The sequence below is a fragment of the Chroicocephalus ridibundus genome, chromosome 2 (genome assembly GCF_963924245.1).
Source record: "Chroicocephalus ridibundus chromosome 2, bChrRid1.1, whole genome shotgun sequence".
Taxonomy (NCBI): Eukaryota; Metazoa; Chordata; class Aves; order Charadriiformes; family Laridae; genus Chroicocephalus; species Chroicocephalus ridibundus.
Genome location: NC_086285.1, coordinates 165,411,742 through 165,432,448, shown reverse-complemented (window position 1 = coordinate 165,432,448; position 20,707 = coordinate 165,411,742). Strand labels below are relative to the sequence as shown.

Below are 20,707 nucleotides of genomic sequence, written 5' to 3'. Positions count from 1 at the left end.
TTTGCAATGTGATGGATGATTGTCCATCCCCTGTGCAAGGCTGCTCTGGCCACTGGGGTCCCCAAAGGGATGCCAGCGGCAAGGAATTGGGTTTCACAACCCATCTTTCCACGCTCCCAGAAGATTACTGGAGGGAGAGGAATGTGCCGGAGAAAATATCCCAACTGCTGTTAAAAGGCATGGCTTTCTCTGCCCCTTTCCAGGACAGCCGTTCCTCCACCACACCAGACACCCTCCTCCGGCTGGCAGCGCCCGCTGGAGCCAGCCCCGTGTCACCTCCCCATGTCACCCTGGGGTGCCTTTGCCCTCCTGGCCTCCTCTTCATGTGCAAATAATTACAGTTGTGATAAGCAGGCTCTTTATGAAGAAACTCTTTGCTTTTCCCTCACAGTGCTCCCGGGACAGAGCTCAGTCACTTTATATCTGGACAATAAATCTCCAGGACACACCCTCCACGCAAGGCAGGAATAATGGGCCTGCCAGATGCTTGTTCTGTCTGGGTGAAGAGCACGCCAGCCAGTTGCAGCATCTGTAAATCATTTTCCAGGAGAGCCCAGGCAGCGCAGGAGTCTCGGTTAAATCCCTTTTTTTCCAACCCTTTTGAATCATGGCGAAGGTTTCTGGGCTACACAGAGCAGAAACATCTGTGAGCTGCGGCAGCCCACGGTGAAAGATGCATCCCACACGTCTTGGGAGGAAGATGAAGAAGTCTCCCTCCATGGTCTTTCTGCTTCTGTAAGGCATGAAATCTTTGCCAGCAAAGGTTAAGATAGTCCATTTTCTTGGCTCTGCTCTTTACATCTGCTATTGCTTCAAAATGGTGGGAGCATCAGATGATGAGATGTGGTCCTCGGTGGTGGAGGGCACTGGGGAAGCTTGAACTGGTTTGGTGTTGGGTCATCTCCTCCTGGCTGATAGGACATGGAAAAGGCTGAAAGTAGGGATGGCTTTCTCTTTCTCTGATGTGCCTTCTCTGTTGGGTCTTCTTTTGGGACGCCATGACCCCAGTCCATGTGTTTTGCCTCCAGCAAGAACTCTACAAGTTCTCCACAGAAGATTTCATTGCATCTGTGGTTGATGGCTGGGCCGTTGCACTCACCCTGGTTTCTCTCCCAGGCTAGTTACAAGCCTCTTGGACTCTCTCAGGCAGCTTTGGCAGGTCTCTGCTTTTCTAACCCCAGTGCTGGGGAGCCCTGGCCACAACCATAAAGTCTTTCCCCAGCTATTAGAAAGCGGTTACACTCCTTACGTGTCTTTAAATTGCCAGAAGCTGGTAAGTGGACGGGTCCTACACAAATAAACTTCTCAAGGGCAGGGAGTGAAAATATCCCTGGGCTTGTTTGGTGGAAAAAGGTTAACCAGCTTGAAGTCTATGAATTGCTGCTGACCCGACTTTGTTGACAAAATATGGTGTTATTAATTGGAGTTGCAGGCAAACCGCCTGGGGATATTTAGGAGGAACTTGTCTATCACAAGGGCTGAGATCTCCCTGGGAGAAGATCTGGCAGGGCTCTTTGGAGATGCACCTAGGGTCTTGGCCATGGTTTGGGGTTTTATTGGTGAGGATGTGGTCCCACAGTGGCTACGGGACCGTGGGGATTCACCGATGGTGGAGCTATGGCAGTTAGAGAAGGACAGGAGAAGCCCACCAAGAAGCCAGGCACCAGGTGACTCCTTCAGGGCGAGTCTCTGTTGATCTAGTTGAAGATGTCCCTGCTCATTTCGCAGGGGGGTTGGAGTAGATCACCTTTAAAGATCCCTTCCAACTCAAACTATTCTATGATGACTATAATGAGACTCCTGGGTCCCTAAATTCAGGTTTCTGCTCTCAAGCTGAATCCTACCCATAGCATCATTGCCTGGGCAAGAGCAACAGCATCTTGGTGAAGGTGAAGTTCAGGAGTGTGACCTATGCTGCTCCCAGCGTGGTCCTCAATCTCAGCAGCTGCTGACCACTGTGTTGGTGTGGGAGACGCTCACTGTCACCCTGCTGTTCCCCCAGCCCTGTGACTTATTTTAGACCATGGCAGGGCAGTGGTCGATACGTGGCCCGGTTGTACATCGCAGCATTTCAACCGATCAAGAGCCACCGTCGCGGCAGCCAAGCCCGGCAAGCTCCAGCGCCGGCTGCTCCCGTCACGGCTGCAAGTTCATTCACAGCCTCTCACGGCAGCGTGTGATGAACAGCTTGCTTCCCTCGGCCTGGAAGCGAGCAGAAGAACCCATGCTGGCGCTGTCCCAAGACAGAAGCTATGGGAATCCTCCTCGACAGCGTGACAGCAAACGCTCATCTTGAGCGGGACTGGTGCTGGGAGGCTCTCACCTAACAAGCCCACAGCAAAGCCTGTCCCGTTGCAGGAAGAGCTTGCCGTGGGCTGCCAGGTTTCCTGCATTTGCGTGACTAAGCTCATTGGAAAGTACCTTCAGTGCGTGCCAGGGTGGTGGAAGTTGGCCTGCCAGCAAACAAACATGCCAGTGCTTGCCCCAGCATGCTTTGAGGAGGTGGGTAGCACCTATTGGAGATGGGCAACGGCGCTGTGCCCTCTCCTCAGATTCCCTAAAAGGCTGTCAAACACCTCCAAGGTAATAAGGTCAGCCACATTTAGGTGACACGTCATATGAGTGATGGGTGGTCCTCAAGGGCTGCCAGGTCCCTGGTAGCTCCAAGGCTGAAGCCCCCTCTTCTGGGATACTCAGCCTTGCTGAATTTGTAGAATCACCATAGAATGATTAGAGTTGGAAGGAACCTTAAAGATCATCCAGTTCCAACACTTTCCACTAGACCAGGTTGCCCAAAGCCCCATCCAGCCTGGCCTAGAACACCTCCAGGGATGGGGCAGCCACAGCTTCTCTGGGCCACCTGTGCCAGTGTCTCACTACCCTCAGAGGAAAGAATTTCTTCCTAATATCTAATCTTAATCTACCCTTTTTCAGTTTACAGAATCACAGAATCACAGAATGGTTCGCGTTGTAAGGGATCTTAAAGACCATCTAGTTCCAACCCCCCTGCCATGGGCAGGGACACCTCCCACTAGACCAGGTTGTTCAAAGCCCCATCCAGCCTGGCCTTGAACACCTCCAGGGATGGGGCATTGACAACTTCCCTGGGCAACCTGTTCCAGTGCTTCACCACCCTCACAGTACAGAATTTCTTCCTGATACCCAATCTAAATCTACGCTCTTTCAGTTTGAGGCTGTTACCCCGTGTCCTGTCATAACACTCCCTGATAAAGAGTCCCTCTGCATTTTTCCTGTAGCCCCTTTAGATACTGGAAGGGGCTCTAAGGTCTCCCCAGATCTTCTCTTCTCCAGGCTGAACAACCCCAACTCTCTCAGCCTGGCCTCATAGCAGAGGCGCTCCAGCCCTTGGATCATCTTCGTGGCCCTCCTCTGAACTCAATTCAACGGGTCCATGTCCTTCTGATGTCGGGGGCCATGCGAGCATGGCCTGGGAGGGCCAACGAGAGCAAGATCCATATTCCTGTTCCTCTTGCGCAGCCTCTTGGCACAGTCGTGGCAAGGGTGAAGTGGCTGCAGGGGTGGAGCAGTCCGTCAGGCAGGAATTCGGAGCAGCTTGACCGTTCTCTGCAGAGCAGCCATGGCAAGCAGCCCACGTTTCACAAGTGGGGTTTTCCCATCAGGCTCTCCATCTGCTATAAATAACAGGAAACGTTTTGTCGTTTTCTGCTCCAGAGAAGGTCAGGAGCTAAATTCTATGGTCTTCAGAGCTTTAATGAGATTGGAGATTTATGTGGTATACCCAGAAGTCCCCCAGGGCTGCCTGCCTGGGGATGTTTGGTTCCTTGGATGGAGAAGTCTTGAGCCCAGCCTTTGACAATGTTAACCTTAGCCACTCTTTGTAAGATGTCGTGTCCTGCTAAATCTTCCACGTGCTCTTCATCTCCAAGATGGAATGTTAACTCTGGGATCACTGCTCACAAGATGTTTGAACCATCTTCTATCTGCGGTAGGAAAAGCTTCTACCATGGATCCCAGGATGGACACAGGGACGCCAGCCACTAGTCTCATGGCCTTGCAGCTTGCCTGACTCGTCAGCTCTTGGTATTCTACTCATGGTGGGCAAATTCCTAAAATTTTCCCTTTGCCTTCCCCATCAAGGAAGCTGGTCCTTCTTGAATCTCCCCTGGGACTGGTGGACCAGCTGTTTGACTCCTGGGTGGTTGGTCTCTGATGGCCAGACCATTGCATTTACCAGTGTGTTCCTACAGCAGGGGAATAAAGTGTCCCCAACAAATGGCAGAAGACTTTAGGAAGCCCTCAGTGCAAACTCATTTTCTAGCTTTTATTCAAATTAAAGTATTCACCTTGCAATCTCCTCCCAAACCAATACTTAGTCAAGCTTGAGGTGAAACTACTCATGCAGTGCTCTGTCATCTCCATTATTGAGGTGTACTCCTTGTGCCTGTCTCCATCAGCTGGTAGGATCCTACCTTCTTCAAGGTTGCTGTCTTCCGTCTTCATGGCTAGGATTTTCGTTAAGACCATGATGCCAAGGGGTAGTTGGAAAGGTCCTAAGGCCTCAGCAGAAACGGATCAAAATAACTTATTTCCATTGCAGTGATGTTTGCACAGCAAGGCTGGGAGTTATGATAGAATCATAGAATGTGTTGGGTTGGAAGGGACCTTTAAAGGTCATCTAGTCCAACCCCCCTGCAGTAAGGAGGGACATCTTCAACTAGATGAGGTTGCTCAGAGCAAGCCTGACCCTCTGGAGATCATCTAGTCCAACCCCCCTGCCAGAGCAGGGTCACCTGGAGCAGGTTGCACAAGAACGTGTCCAGGCGGGTTTTGAATGTCTCCAGGGATGGGGCCTCCACCACCTCTCTGGGCAACTTGTTCCAGGTTCCTGTTACCCTGCCATACCTCTTAAACTGGGGAGGTGACTGCCCCATGCTCCCACCATAGTTAGTATAAAGGATGGGGAGATAGCTCCACAAGTTGGTTTGCTCCACATAGATGGCAACTACCCTTTCTCTCTCCATTAATTAGAGAGGGAACGAAGCGCAAAGCCTGAAGGATGCTTGTCTGGGTCTAGCTGGCATGGAAGAAAGTCACGCACACCTTCTCTGGCTGGTGGCAGCAATGGGTCTCCATTGGGGTCCTATTATTTCCCATTGGGCATTCCCAGCTCCTCTCCTCATGATTTACTTGGCTTGTGCTTGCATCAGGATGGAAACCCAACAAATCAAGCAGGAAGATCCAGCCCGAGGAGCTTACTCAGACATCTTGACAGCTTTTCTGGGTCATGGAGAGCCACAGACATCAGTTTTGTGCCGCCTGTCGCCCCAGCAGCCGCACGGGGAGGAGGCAGAGCTGCCGTCTGCCGCCTTTCCCGTTTCCCCAGCAGATCCAGGAATGCTTTGATGTCCGATCCCCCAGCAACAGGATTAACCACCAGTCAGACCCTGCCACCGCCTCCAAATAAATCTCCTAAACTCAGGCAAGTCCTGCGCAGAGGGGTCCCGGCATTCCCCTCTTGTGAAATAAGGGTTAAAAATAGTTTCTCTCCTTGCACCTGCCCCTTCAAAGCCAAGACTGTGTTTTATTTTTACACACCAGATTTCCTGATGGTTGGCTCCTCTCCTGGAGCGTAGAGGACAGGGACAAACAGAAAAATTGCCCATCTCGGTGCAAAGAAGGTAGGCAGCGTGGAAAGTACGCCTGTACGCATGAGTCGGAAGGGACCCTTCCCACCCTGCCCTCTCCTTCCTATAACCTCATGCTTCGGAACCAAGGCGAAAATGCAGCTCCAGGGATGGTCCTTAGGAAAAATACCATATTTTGATCCTTTTTGCATTGTTTTTAGGCAACCCTTCAAGGGAATGCAAAAATTGAAAATGGAATTGTGCGTTTGTGAGAGTGTTAGATTTGTCTCTAAGGGGTTTTGTGGGTCTAAGGGAGCATCCCCTGCACAGACCTCTGAAGTAGCGAAGGAAGCCTGGCTCAGCCGCGATTAAATGGTTTCAGGGAGGCTCGATTATTTTTTTGTAAAAGCCTGTGTGTTTACATTTCATAAGCTTAGTTTAAAACACGTGTGTATACAAGAGCAGGCTTATTTATAAGGCAGAACAGCCCGCTGTGTCCTTACCTGACTTAAGTGTCAAGGAAGCAGCCTTTTTTTACTTTTCAGAGGCGCAGTTTAGAATAAAATACTGGTTTGCTGCGTGCCAGTGAATCTGCCCAAGAGGAGGTCAAGGCAAGGTCTTGTTTTCTGACTGTAAAAAGCTATTTTGCTTGTTTACGGAGCTTCCTCTTGCCAGCCGTCATTTTAGGTTAATCTGTTAATGACAGCTATAGGTAAAAAAACCTCATGTCTATTCCCCAGAGTCCTGGCAAGCCTGCATTGCCAAAATCCCCAACCAGCCGGGCTTCCCAGCGAACAGCGTTTGGGAACTTTCCATCGGTAAAGCGGGATTTGTTGGGTGACCCTTTCAGTCCCAGTCTTGGCAAGGTTCCTGGCTTCAAATCCCCCGGGGAAATACATGCGAAAGCCTTTTTGGGGGGGGATCTTGGCATTTTCTTGGGGGAAAATTGGCATTTCCCCTTCTCCTGGGGGAAGAACTTTATTCTTGGTTTTAACCGTATGAACTGGCAGTGCACCAGCCTGGTGGCAGGAAGGTGAGGAGCACCTTATAGTGGTGAAGGAAGGATGCAGGTGGATGTTAAAGTATGGTGAGTTGTTCAATATGGACCTTAACGTCAGGGCAGGGAGGGCGAGGAGAGCCCCAGGGAGCTGCTCGTTTACACGGAAGCAAAGCGAAGCTTTGACTGTAGGACATACAATTCATCTTGCACAAGGGAGGAAAAGCCCATGTGTGTTTTTATGCTTACGCTCAGAGATATTTTTCTGCTTCTAGCAAGCTTCCATGAACCACGTGGTCCTGGTGGGTATACAGATGAAGACCTAGGAGGTAGGGAGGTGAGCACATGTCATTTATACCCAGAAAGGGCTGAAGCGGATGTGGCGTGAGGGCTGGTTTCCATCCAGCAGAGCTGTAAACCAAAGCCCTGACCACTGGTGGTTATTTAAAGACTCCCGCGGCGCTTCCTGCGATGGGAAGGTGCTTGGCCTACGTTCAGGCTGGGCGACTGCTCTCTGCAAAGCCAAATAAACAGCAGCCACTTGAACTTTCCACCTTGCGGGCTCGGCCGGATGCCTCATCCCCGGCCACGACCGGGTGCCGCGCCTTGGACGGGCCTTGCGGACAAGACTCCATGGAGGTTTCGGGGTGATGGCGGCATCTTGGGGTTGAGGGGTGCTTTTCCCATCACATGAAGGACCCCATGGGATCAGTTTGGTGCTGCTTGGAGCTGAGAGGGGGCATCTGGGAAAGGAGGTCTGTGTCTCCAGGTTGGGCTGGAATGCCCTATGTGTGGGTCTGTGTCCTTCGGCGACCTTGGGCAGGGCAACGAGAGAGCAAATTATATCCTTTAACACCAGACATATACTTAAGATGCTAAATTTCCTGAGGGGAGCAGAATCCAAGTAGCTGGGACCGGGAGTCCCATCTGTCCATCAAGGCTTGTCGGGGACACGTGAATGTGGTGACCTGTTTCATCTGCAGGGCGTCCATGAAGGTGCCAAAGCATCAATAGTGAGATGCCCATCATGAAGCTTCGTCAGTTGGGGAGGTTGGAGGTGGTCCCTTCCAAGCTTAACCTTTCTGTGACAGGCGATATGAAATGTCAGGCGCTCTTCTGTATGTATTTTGGTGCTTTGACTGAGTTGTATTTAAGTGGTGCATGTCTCTCCCCGCTTCTGACCCTTCCCCAGTGTCCTGAGATGTTTCAGCAACTCACATGAACCCTGCGATGGATGCTCCTTCCTCACATCCAGCGGCAGCCTCTCAGCCTGGGAACTTTTGCAAGACTTGGCAGCGGGGCTGTTGCAGGAGTATTTCACACAGGACCCAAAAATATTGCTGTCGGTGCAGCATCGGTCAGCCTGAACGCGGGGTCAGGTCCCTAAGAAATCAGACTGTTGACGAGCGAGCTTGAGCATATTCAAATGTTTCGTCTGATTTTCTTGGACCACAAAGTTTCCAAGGGAGCCAAAAAGCTGGCTGCTCTTCTTGTTGACTTTGCAGAGGAGAAATACAGCCAGGTTCAGTGAAACAAGGAAGCTCGAATTCTTGTATTGGTGTAGCAGAGGGAAAAAAAAAGCTCAATCTGGAAACACTGAAATGCCCGCATTAGAGATAAAAGTAAAAGCCCAAGGTGGTGTGCCCTGGCTCTGCTGCCTGCGCTCAGCATCAAGGGTGATCGCTCGGGCACGGGGCAGCCCACAACACAATATCTAGCCGCAGGATCAAAATCCTTGCTTGACATCCCTCTGAATTTCTTAGCAAAGAAGCAAATCCAGGGGCATTTCTCTCGATCAAGGTCAACAAGGTGGGTCCACGCAGGCGTTGGGGAGTGCAGATACAAGCCGTGCCGGTACGCGCCGGCGCTGAGCACAGGAGACGTCAGGCAGGAGCAGAGCATCGCTTTAAACTGCAAATGAACTCTGAAATGACGGCGAGCTCGAAGCAAGCCCGCGTTTCAGGCCAGGCTGGCAATGGATCAGCCCTGGAAAATGAAAGACGAAACTTTCTGACTTGGGTTCAAGTTATGAACTTATAAACTCCCAATTATCTGATTTAATGGACGCAAGCCAGAGAGAAACATTTTTCGAGGCGAGTGTATAGGACAGCTTCCTGAAAATGAACTCGTGGAAAAGGGCGGGATTTGGAGACTAAAAATTTGACTTCAAAATCTGGTAGTTTAAAGCTGGATTAATCTCACATGGAGATATCTTGCTGTGGATCCCTGAGCTGCTCTTGAGCATCCTCCATCACGTTGCTCTTTGCTAAACTGTAGGGGCATGGCAAATTGCTTCCAAAAGTGGAAATTGAAAAAAATACCACATTTTAAGCCCATCTGAATGGTGGCAAATGTGCAGTAAGATTCGCACAGGACAGCCACCTAAGCTTACTCCTTCCCTCTGAGATAACAAGCCCCCCGCTGGGGTGTCCCGCACGTGGGTGCAGGTTTTGCCAGCAAATCCTATTACTGCGGGTTTTTTGGCGGATGCCGTTTCAGAATAAGGCTTTTTTTTCTTCCTACATCCCCTTAAAATCCTGCTTTCTTTCCTCTGTTACTTTAAAAACCGCTGTATATTCCCCAAAGCTGTCTTCAGGCGCTAAAAAAAATCAGAATATATGCCTGAGGCTCTGCGAGGGATAAAATGCAGAAGAGGCGTCACGCGCGCAGCTGGGCAGCGGTTCCTCCTGCCAGCTGCTAAAATTGGCATCTGCTAAAGTTAGCGGAGATTTCATTGAGCTCGTGTTTGCTTTATTGAAGTGGACAGGTCAAGGACCGGGGTTTTATCAGCGCCCTGGCATCAAAGGGATGTACCTGTGGTCCCGGTTGCTGGGAATCGTCCTCGTCCTTGGGGCTGTGGCCGCAAGCCGGGAGGATGGCCGGGGCGTGCTGCTGGTGAGGGCTTGGTGACTGTCACCAACTTTGGAGGCAGCGATGCCCACAACGCTGCTCCTGCCTGCCATGGTGCCGGCGAAGCGAGTGAGCTCAGAGTTAATCCTCGGTATTAACCAAAATCTCCTAGTCTTACCCCAGTGCAAGACCCGTGCGCTGTGCTGGTCTCCTGGGAGCAGATTTGGGGCAGGTGCCCCTTTGCAGTTGAGTTGGGTGAAGGCTTCACGGGTGCATCCATCCAAATGCAGGTCCAGCTTCACAGGAGACATTAATTTACATCCCAGGAATGTCCAGCTTCACAGGAGAGGTGGGTCGGTGTTTCCAGACCCTGACAGGAAGCTTCTTGGTGAGGTCCCCAAAGTCCTTCAGGTGCCACCATGGGGTGGAGTAAATGCAGCGCACGGGAGGAGGCCGGGGGAAGTCCTGCTGTGTTTCTAGTAAATGCCTGTCTAGAGCATGCTAATGATGGCAGAGAGGATGTACTCCATCTGTTTAGTGAACCGACACTTACGGTAGATCTGGAAACGGGGTGGGAAGTGTTTTATCAACCAGCTGATAAAAGAAAATGCCGGGGAAATTCCCGCCTGGGAACACGCAGCGCAGTTTCACACCGTGCCACAGCATTTAATTACAGCGCTCATTTAGCGGCCCTTGGCTGCCCGTCCCCGTGCCGTGCCAGTACAGCTGCCTGTCTGTGGGGAGACGGGGTGGGAATCGATCAAGCTGAAAATAGACTTTTTTGGTTTTTTTAATAATTCCCCCAAGGCAAGATCGGCTCCCGGGTGCCCTCACCAAGGCGCCCATCAACGTCCCGATGCTCTCGTGCCGGTTAAGGCTGAGTAAAACCAGGGGTGCGGCTGACTTTGTGCTGGAGCGAATGAGCCCCATCCATGCCCTGTGGCTGGAGGGGACATCTTCGGTGGCCCTCATCTCTCTGCTCCCTCGGGCTGAACCAGCCCATCCCTGGGTTGGTGTTGCTGTTGGTTGTCACGTGCAATCCCAAATTTAAATTGTTTTTTAAACAGCAAAACGTCCGTAGTGCTGCCTGCTGCGAGCACTCTGTGCGCAGCTCCTGTAGGGCGCCGTAGGGTGTTTTTTCTGCTAAGATAGTTAAAATAGTACGAATTTCAGCATGGAGACAGATCCATTAATAGGAATGCCCTCATTTAGCTGCTTCTCCGTACCACAGGAGCTTCTAATGGGGGAACTGATCCAGCAGTAGGTCAGCGCTGGGTGTTTCTGCGCTTCTGCGAGGTCTCCGTGGATTTTCCTCGATGTTGCATTTTCTGTTTGCTGCGGCCCGGCTCTTTAGGAAGCGGCATGAGAAAGAGATGGAGAAAAACGCTCCCCGGGGTGCACCCGTGACAGGCAGGATTGGGAATAGCTGTCTGCCTCCCTTCCCAGGCTGAAATCATCCTGTGCGCCCCTGGGAGTGGAGAGGCTGGGACCACCCTGGCCTCCTCTGGCCGGATCTCAAAGCAAGTATTTAACCCGGTCGGCCAAGTCACTCCTGTGTTTCTGGCAGACCAGGAACACCCAGGGTAGGTCCCGTGGCTCTCCTGTAGAGCCCATATGTGCAGGAACACCCGGTGCCACTGAGCAAGGAGTTCAAGGAAGGGATCCGTGGTGCCCGGTGAGCACAGGGTGGCCAGAGAAGAGAAAGGACAGTGGTGGGGCAGCCTGGATTTTAGGCACAGTCCTGTTTTACTTGTGGTCCATGCAGCCGATGACGTTGGAGGGATGCTGCCCTGTGGTCCCACCACCAGCTGTGATGCCCCATGGCAAGGCAGGGCTGGTCCCACTGGTTTTGCAGAGCTCGGCACAGCGACTCGGTCTCCAGGAGCCTGCAGTGAGATGGTTGGAACATCGCTGGCTTGGATGGGATGAGGCTCCATGGGTTTGCCTCTCCCTTGGGTCATGTACAAAGAGCCTTTCTCAGAATCCCAGAATGGTAGGGGTTGGAAGAGACCTTCGGAGGTCATCTAGTCCAACCCCCCTGCCAACCAAAGCAGGGTCACCCAGAGCAGGCTGGACAGGAACGCGTCCAGGTAAGTTTGGAATGTCTCCAGAGAAGGAGACTCCCCCACCTCTCTGGGCAGCCCGTGCCAGGGCTCTGCCACCCTCAAAGGAACAAAGTTTTTCCTCATGTTGAGATGGAATTTCCTCTGTTCCAGTTTGTGCCCGTTGCCCCTTGTCCTGTCACCGGGCACCACTGAAGAGTCTGGCCCCATCCTCTTGACACCCGCCCTTTAGATATTGCTCAGCATTGATGAGATCCCCTCTGTCTTCTCTTCTCCAGGCTGAACAGCCCCAGGTCTCTCAGCCTTTCCTCATCAGAGAGGTGCTCCAGTCCCTTGGTCATCTCTGTAGCCCGCCGCTGGACTCTCTCCAGTAGTTGGCCGTCCTTCTTGAACTAGGGAACTTTGCCCTCCACAACAGCTTTGGCTTTTTGCTTGTTTTTGCGGTTGCTTTTTCATTCACCTCCTTTGCCTTTTTTCCCCGCACAGAGGCAGGGCATGTGCACGTGCATCCCTAAAAACCTTTACCACCATCGGTAGCTGGCTGCTGGCTTCATCATAAATGATGAATTCAGGGTTGTGGCTTAATTTATTCAGGGAAACTCATTTGCTTTCAGCTTGGTTAGAGCCTGCTCCAGAGCGCAGCAAGGGTGGCTGGGAAATGCCACCCACGCCGGGGTGTCAAAACACCTCTGAAACCATCCGGGAGCCGAGCAGAGCCGGAGCAGCTTGCGTGTCTCCAGGCCATTAAAGCGTACCCCTGGGGCCGGGGAGGATGTGCAGAGCACGGATGAAACGCCGCGTCCTGCCTGTCCCATCCCTGCTGGATCCGGCTGTAGGAGCTAAGGAAGTTTTCCTGCTGAGCAGGGTGGGGAGGCTTCACATCTCAGCCTTTATTTAATTTCCAGGTGATAAAAGCGTTGCTTCCCTGCCCGGCGCTTCTGAGCAGCCAGCACATTCAAACGCTTCCCTTTCTGCGGGGAATTTGCATTTCCCTAAAGGCAGCACCGGTTTTATGCAAATATCCCAATGAAAGAAAGTCAAAGCCAAAGTGTGCTCGTGAGTAAGCGTTTCTGGGCATTTCTTGAGCAGTCAGACACTCTTGGAAACCTTTCGGGCATTTTCAGGGAGAAGCGGCGTGGCATTGCAAACCGCAGGCTCCTCCAGCCCGAAAAGCACTGTGCGATGACTGCTTCACCTCCGCGTTGTCCAGAAAGGTCCTTTCGGGTTGCAACATCCTACTGTTGGATTTGCTTCTCCCGGGTGCACCATTCCCATGGGATGTGGCATCCCCACTTGTTGCAGTGTTCACATGATGCTTGGCAATGGGGTTCCTGCATGTAAACCTTTAAACCTTGAGATCGAGTGCACCCTCAGCAAGTTTGCCGACACGACACCAAACTGTGGTGCGGTCGACATGCTGGAGGGAAGGGATGCCATCCAGAGGGACCTGGACAGGCTGGAGAGGTGGGTCCGTGCGAACCTCATGAAGTTCAATCAGGCCAAGGGCAAGGTCCTGCATGTGGGTCGGGGCAATCCCAGGCACAAATACAGGCTGGGCAGAGAATGGATTGAGAGCAGCCCTGAGGAGACAGACTTGGGGATGTTGGTAGATGAGAAGCTCAACATGAGCCGGCAATGTGCGCTCACAGCCCAGAAAGCCAACTATATCCTGGGCTGCATCCCCAGCAGCACGGCCAGCAGGGCGAGGGGTGGGATTCTGCCCCTCTGCTCCGCTCTGGTGAGACCCCCCTGCAGTGCTGCCTCCAGCTCTGGGGCACCAACAGCAGAAGGACGTGGACCTGTTGGAGTGGGTCCAAAAGAGGCCACGAAGATGGTCCGAGGGCTGGAGCCCCTCTGCTGTGAGGACAGGCTGAGAGAGCTGGGGTTGTTCAGCCTGGAGAAGAGAAGGCTCTGGGGAGGCCTTATTGCCCCTTCCAGTACCTAAAGAGGCTCCAGGAAAGATGAGGAGGGACTCTGGACCAGGGAGTGGAGCGACAGGACAAGGGGTAATGGTTTTAAACGGAAAGAGGGGAGATTTAGATTAGATATTAGGAAGAAATTCTTGACTGTCAGGGCAGTGAGACACTGGCCCAGGCTGCCCAGAGAAGCTGTGGCTGCCCCATCCCTGGAGGTGTTCAAGGCCAGGCTGGATGGGGCTTGGAGCAGCCTGGTCCAGTGACCTAGATGACCTTCAAGATCCCTTCCAACCCAAACCATTCTGTGATTCTATGAATCTCGTCTTTCCTTCTCTTTCTGCCATTCCCCTGAGGACATGTCCTTCTCCTTCAATGGTCTCCAGAATCACCTGGGCACAGTGCATTGGAGCCAGCTGGGCTGTGCTGCACGACCTTCTCCTCACTTTTCCTGCTGGGATGGGGAGAGAAGCGAGTAGCAGCATCCCACAGTGGCTCTGACATCTCATATTTGGATCAGGCTTTTTGCTCATGCAAATCATTGCAATTTCTCTTTCTGAGATCCCAGAGCGTTTTGCTGGCTTTTATAAAACCACCGCTGGAAATCCTTCCTGTGAGTGACAGGAATATGATTAGACAACTCTGTTCATCTTATGTATTGAAAGACAGCTCATTTAAGTGACAAGAACCTCCCAGATCTCTATAGCGTGCCATCAAATCCATTTTTAGCTGGATTTGCTTCAAAGAGCAGCCGAGAGCAGCCTTGGCATGACAGAGCACCATTGCGTTGCAAGTGAGGATGTGATTTAAAACGTGCTCATCTGGAGCACCAGTAGCCCACTTTCTGCTGCTGGTTCACAGCCTGGAGGGAGACCAACTTGATTGGAACAGGGGAACCCATTTTGGCAGCCCAAGGCCATGTCCTGAGCTGCAGCATTGTAGGACTCTGGTCCCAATGCAAAAGGGGTTTTCAGCACATTTTCCTAAAGCTCAGAGAGTCCTGTTCCAGCGAGGATTTTTAATCCCATGGCAAACCTTGAATTCAGTTTGAAGAGGTGAGCTGGGAGGGTGCTGGCATGGAGATCCTCAGGGAAGGGCCGTGGTGCCACCTGGCCACCCTGGCCACTGGGCAGTCATAGAATCAGAATGGTTTGCGATGGAAAGGGCCATGGGCAGAGACTCCTTCCACTAGACCAGGCTGCTCAAAGCCTGATTCAGACTGACCTTGAACACTTCCAGGGGTGGGGCATCCACAGCTTCCTTGGGCATCCTCTTCCAGTGCCTCATCACCTTCATCCTAAAGAGTTTCTTCCTTATGTCCAAACCCTCTTAGTTTAAGACCATTGCCCCTTGTCCTTTCACTACAGGCCATGGCACCGGCTCAATCTTCTTCCTCCAAAGTGATGGTCAATCCTTCTTTCTCCTCCTTCCAGTTTGTCCCCCATCTCCCATGTTGTCAGGGTGTAAATTGGGATGAGGAGGAGGGGCAATGCTTTACATACCTGGGCTCGGCCACGGGCAGGCTCTGCACAGAAGCAGACACACCGATGTCTCGCCAGCGAGAACAGCTGGAACTTCTGGCCTTTCGTCGCCTTTGATCTTTTATTTGAAAGAAAAAACACCTCTATTTGCTCTGCGAGCTCTTGCGGGTGGGGGACGCCTCTCGGCGCCTGCCAGCACAGCGTCCCTTGGCACTGGATTCTCGTGCAAGAGCGGCAGCGGCTCAGACCAAAGGGTTTTGTCCCTGTGGCTGGCGGTGGCCGGGTGCAGGTAGGAGAGAGTACAGGATCAGGCCATACCCGTAGTCCTGCATCCAAAACCGGCAGCTCGGATGTACCTGCTTATAAAAGCACAGCTTTGCCGATGTGTTGCCTTTGCAGAGCAGAGGTCCTGTGGCAACCAGGGAGCTGTGCCATGGCTTTTTTCTGGTGCTAAGGAGGCTTCTGGAAGGGGTTAGCATGGAAAACCTTCTCTACAGGTTTGGTGCTTGGTGAGACGGGCAGGCTTGGTGAGATGGGCCAGGCTTGGTGGGATGTGCTAGGACCTTGTCATGCCAGGGGTCTGCAGCATGCCTGGGCACTGTGGGACCTTGCAGCATCCCATGCAGCAGCAGGGCATTTTCCCATCTCCCTTCGCTTGCTCCACAGCTTTTAGTTATCCTGGCTGACACCCCTCTTGTTCCCCCTGGCATCTCTCCGAATTACTGGTAGCCCTGGAGGGACACTTATTACCTGCGTGCAGCATCTCTGTCCCATCCTGCTGGAAAGGGGACAACCCTAGAAGCAGCAGTGGGGGCTGGTGAGGACAAGGAGGAGCCATCCCAGGGTTTTCCATGCAGCACTGTCCCCATGGGCTGGTGGCTGCCTTCAAAAGTGCTCTGGTTCCCACCACAAGGCAGAGGGCTTGTGGTGTTGCCGACCCTAGTAGCCTGTCACGATATGTGTGACCCTGTCTCCGTGGGGTGAAATGTGTAGACACGGTTCTGGGGAGCAAGGGTGAGATGGTTTGGGAGGACAACTCCTGAGAGCACAGGGTCTGGATGGTGGAGGAAGCTCAAGGACTCACAAACACCATCTCAGCCTGGTGCCATTGATTTGGAAAATCTGCCTTTCTCCCAAGCTTGGCTTCTCTCATCAATGCTGGCTATAGCTTGGTGCCACCAGAGAAGACTTTTCCATGGGGCTTATCACACACAGAGCACGTTTTCTTCTGTCCCATGTTCCCATCCCCGGCGTGTCATGGAGCAGGGTGTACTTTCAGCACTATCTGCAGGTCGAAATCCACCTGTTGGGTAGATTGAGTTCCTGGAGCCCCCTTCTTCGTCAACAAATGTCCATCAAAGCCACCGCGGCTGGTTGGTGTTGGAGGTTGTGCAAGATGCGCCGATGACGCAGAAAGGGCTGCCGGTGCCCTTTGGTCAGGGCTGCCGTTGGCTTGACGAGGAGGTAGGACCAGACGGCATAGGGACATCTTCACATCAGGATGTCACCACCGAGCGGGGACATGCCAAATAGCAAAGTGCAGGTCCGGTGGAAAACGGAACGGTTGAAGACCAGGGGCCAAAACACCGGTTTTGGGGAAGGCAGTGGAAAAACTGAACGCAGGCTGCGCCTCTCGCAAAAATAGCCTCCTCGGCACGGACTCAAGCTGTACTTGGAAGGGCAGGTCATGACAGCCCCCACCATGCCCTTCCCAGGGTGAGCCGCTGCTGCCCGCGCTCCTGGTGCTTCCCCCCTGCCCTGCATTTCGCCGTTCAGACACCTGCCACGAGTATTAAATTTGTTGGAAATGCTGCGAGAAACCACAAGAAAAGCTGAGCAGATGTTCAGCCGCGCCAGAGATTCGGGTGGGAGAGGCACGTGGCGGTGGCAGTTGTCAGAGGGGGGACCATTTGGGTCGGTTTTCCCCCCTTATGTGTGTTTTGGGGTGAGGATGTTGCTTTGGGATTATTTTTTTTTTCTTTCCAAGGATACTCTTGGGCAGGACAGGAAGCCTGGAAATGCCCCATCAGAGGCAGAATGGCTTTTTTTTTTTTTCTTCCCCGATTCCTCTGGCCAAAATAAATCCCTGAAGGATGGCAGGGGGAGCTAGCCCCCAGTATTTGGGGTGCCGGACTTCCCTGTGGACGAGCCATCCCCAAACAACCGAGCTTTTCACCCCCGCCCCCCGGCACAAACAACCCTCTGGGATGCACCCTCTGCAGATTTGGGAGGCAGCCAGCCCGAAGCCTGCTATTACTTTTCCCCGTGGAGTGGGCCTCTCTTCCTCCCCCCTCTTTTTCTTTTTTTTTTTTTTTTTTTCCTCCTTTCCCTTCAAATCCAAGCCAGGAAAAGCCTCTGACGTCGGCGCCGCAGCTGCGAGCTCCTCGCGGCTGCTGGGGGAAGGCGGCAGAGAGGGGATATCCCGGATCATAAAAACCAGGATCTCGCTGCGAGCGGCTGCCCGTGAGTCGTCCGCTGCCGGGGATGGGGTGGGAAGGACCGGGAGGGGGCTGCGTTCGGCTGGGGAGGGTCCTTCCCCCCGCCAGTGCTGAACATTTGGTGCCTTTTTGTGTTTTTTATGAGCTTCTCCCAGCGGCTAAATCTTTTATGGTGCAAAAAGGAATTTGGTTTAAAAAAAAAATTGCCATCTGCGCACACCCCAAATTCGGGTTGCTTGGGGGGGGTTCCTTTGGGAAAATTCGGTTTGCTTTGGGAAAACCTGAAATCGCAGCTAAAGGGTTCTTCAAGGGATTCCTGGAGCATCTCACGTTGCCTCTGGAGCGTCGCCCCACGCGCGCCGGATGGGAGAGGCAGCCCCGGCACCGGTGGCCATCGCGGGCATCCTCGTGTCGGCGTGGGGTCCCTGTCCTGTCGGGGTTGTGGACCGGCACCAAAGCGGGCGAGAGGCAAAAACAACCCCGAAAGGGCCGCTTTAGGCACTTTCCACGCTGTGTCTCCGCCTCCCTTCAAAGAAAAAAAGGTGCACATAAAAGAGAAAAAGGGGTCGATCGTGTTACCGGGGCCTCCGGTGTGTTCTCGGCTTGCACAGCGCTGCAAAGACTGTGCTCTTTTTATCTGTCTCGTTGTCTCATCTTCCCTGTTCCTCCCTCTTTCCCGGTCTCCTGAGTGCCTCCTGCTTGTAAATCCCCACGCCGGCATCTTTCCCTCCTGCCTAAATACCACCGAACTCCTTAAATCTGAGCGGGGCTATAGAGCCAAGGGCTGTACTCTTTTCTGCCAGTTTACGTGGGAGCCAGCAGTTACCGTGCACTAAAAAAGGATGTGGAGGAAGACGCGTGAACTAGTTCATGTCGCAGGTGGGTTTCAGTGGGCTGCCGAAAGCTCCCCGTCGCTCTCCCCCTGCGCCCGTGCAATTTTAATCCTCCTTCTTGATGTTCTGTTCAGAAAACATCCCCTGTGGCAAAAGAAACAAACAAAAAAAGACCCTTGGGGCGAAAAACCCCACAATGTTCTCCCAGCAGACAGTGCTGGGCCCTGCTCTATTCCTGGTGGCAGATATCCCGCAGCCGCCGTCACCTCCCTGCGGTGTCAGGCACGGCTTTTCCAGGACATCCCCATCTTCTCTTTCCGGCCCTGCACCTGGAGCAGGACGTGCCGCTGGCCGCTTAACCCCCTGCCCCCAGACGCCAGCTCCTGCGGGGTGTTTTGTTTCCGTCGCTCTCCTCCTGGACCTTTCCTGTTTCCTTCGTCGCGGATGTGGCCAGAGGAAGTCTCAGCGCGTTGGCTTTCCTCTGGCTGGGTCCCAGCTGCGCTCACGGGCTGGGGACGGCACCATGGCTCTTCGCATCCTGGGACCTCTCCTCCCTGGTGGCAGTGCTGCTGGTAGATTTAGATTCGATATTAGGAAGAAATTCTTGACTGTGAGGGTGGTGAGACACTGGAACAGGTTGCCCAGAGAAGCTGTGGCTGCCCCATACCTGGAGGTGTTCAAGGCCAGGCTGGATGGGGCTTTGAGCAACCTGGTCTGGTGGGAGGTGTCCCTGCCCATGGCAGGGGGTTGGAACTGGGTGATCTTTAAGGTCCCTTCCAGCTCTAACCATTCTATGACTCGATGATTGGTGGTGGCACTGGTGGCAGTGGTGCTGGTAATGGTGGTGGAGTTGGTGCTGGCAGTGGCATTGGTGGTGCTGCTATGCTGGTGGCAGTGGTGGTGGTGGTTACGGTGGTGCTGCTGGTGGTGGTTGTGGTGGTGGCAGTGGTGGTGTTGCTGGTGGTGGCAGTGGTGATGCTGGTGGCGGTGGTGGCAGTGGTGGTGCTGCTAGTGCTGCTGGTGGTGGTAGGTCTCCTCCTGCCTGTGACCTGCTTGCTGTGGTCACACGTGGCACTGTTGGATATGTACAAAACTCCTACATGGGAATAACCGGGACTACACGGAAACTTGCGTGCAGTTTTCGGGGTGATGGAACTGCCCGTTGCGGAGATGGGATTGGGAGCAGGGAGAGAAGGACTTGATCAGCCTTAAGGGGAAAGGGCCAGTCGGTGTCTTGCTACGTGGGCTGAAACCAGGAGAGAGGTCAAGCAAACGTAGTACAGATGGGTGTTTTGTTAGATTTTTCTGAAGGTGAACTTTGAACGTGAGATGTGCTCACTCGGGAGATAGCTATATTTATATATGGGTAAGATACATATTGTTTGGGTGAGTGAGAGCCTTTGTTCCAAGTCCCGCCGATAAAGCCCACGTGGAGCGACAATTTGGCTCTGCAAAGCTTCCTTTTCCTTTGCCTGGGGAGTTGCTGTGTTTAGGAAAACCTGGCTTCACCAGCTGCATCCCGCTAGCCCGAGTACCAGCAGCGCAGCCGTCGGGTCTGGCATCTGCCCACCGGTCCGGCCAAGCCCTTTCGTTAACTGCAGCGAGGAAACCCTGGCCTTTATTTTGCCTCGGGGGGTGCTGGGAGGAAGAGCAGCCCCATCCCTGCTGTTGCAGGGTCTGTCCCTAGACGGTTGGGAGACCAAAATACTGGAAATTCAAAGGCAAATGTGGCCCACGAGGCGTTGAGATGAGCTTGCAGATGTTGGGGTGGCAGTGATGGGCACATCCCTGTGCTCGCCTGCTGTGGCCAGCAGGGCAAGGGAGGTGATTCTGTCCCTCTGCTCCGCTCTGGTGAGACCCCACCTGGAGTGTTGCGTCCGGCTCTGGAGTCCTCAGCACAAGAAGGACATGGACATGTTGGAGTGGATCCAGAGGAGGCCACAAAAATGATCAGAGGGCTGGAGCACCTCTGCTATGAGGACAGGCTGAGAGAGCTGGGGTTGTTCAGCCTGGAGAAGAAAAGGCTCCGGGGAGACCTTAAAGCCCCTTCCAGTACCTAAAGGCACTCCAGGAAAGCTGGGGAGGGACACTGTGTGTAATGACACAGTGTAATGACAGTGTAATGACAGGATGAGGGTAATGATTTCAAACGGAAGGAGGGTAGATTTAGATTAGATATTAGGAAGAAATTCTTTCCTGTGAGGGTGGTGAGATGCTGTCCCAGGTTGCCCAGAGAAGCTGTGGCTGCCCCATCCCTGGAGGTGTTCAAGGCCTGGCTGGATGGGGCTTGGAGCAGCCTGGTCTAGTGGGAGGTGTCCCTGCCCATGGCAGGGGGTGGAACTGGGTGATCTTTAATGTCCCTTCCAACCCGAACCATTCTGTAATTCTATGATTGTGGGGAGATGGTCCCCATCCCTCCCCAGCCTTGGGCACAGCAGGGGGACGGTACCCACCTCCTTCAGTCGTCCGCGCTGGATTTCCTTCGTTGGGCTTCACCCCGATGGGTTTGAGCCCGAAAGGCCAGCG

At 53.3% G+C, this 20,707-nt stretch overlaps 1 protein-coding gene across 3 annotated transcripts in view; it reads left to right on the top strand.

Annotated features, from left to right (window-relative positions):
* The window catches only part of PTP4A3 (protein tyrosine phosphatase 4A3), a 52,105-nt gene that overhangs the window by 13,355 nt on the left and 18,043 nt on the right, over positions 1-20,707 (top strand). Inside the window, exon 1 of one of the 3 annotated variants that reach the window (XM_063327621.1) lies at positions 16,406-16,626. The exons of 1 other annotated variant lie outside the window; for it this stretch is intronic. The gene's annotated coding sequence lies outside the window, so the exon portion shown is untranslated. Of the gene's footprint in view, positions 1-16,405; positions 16,627-17,234; positions 17,374-20,707 lie in introns of those variants that run through there. One more of the 3 variants, XM_063327619.1, reaches the window with a different exon arrangement.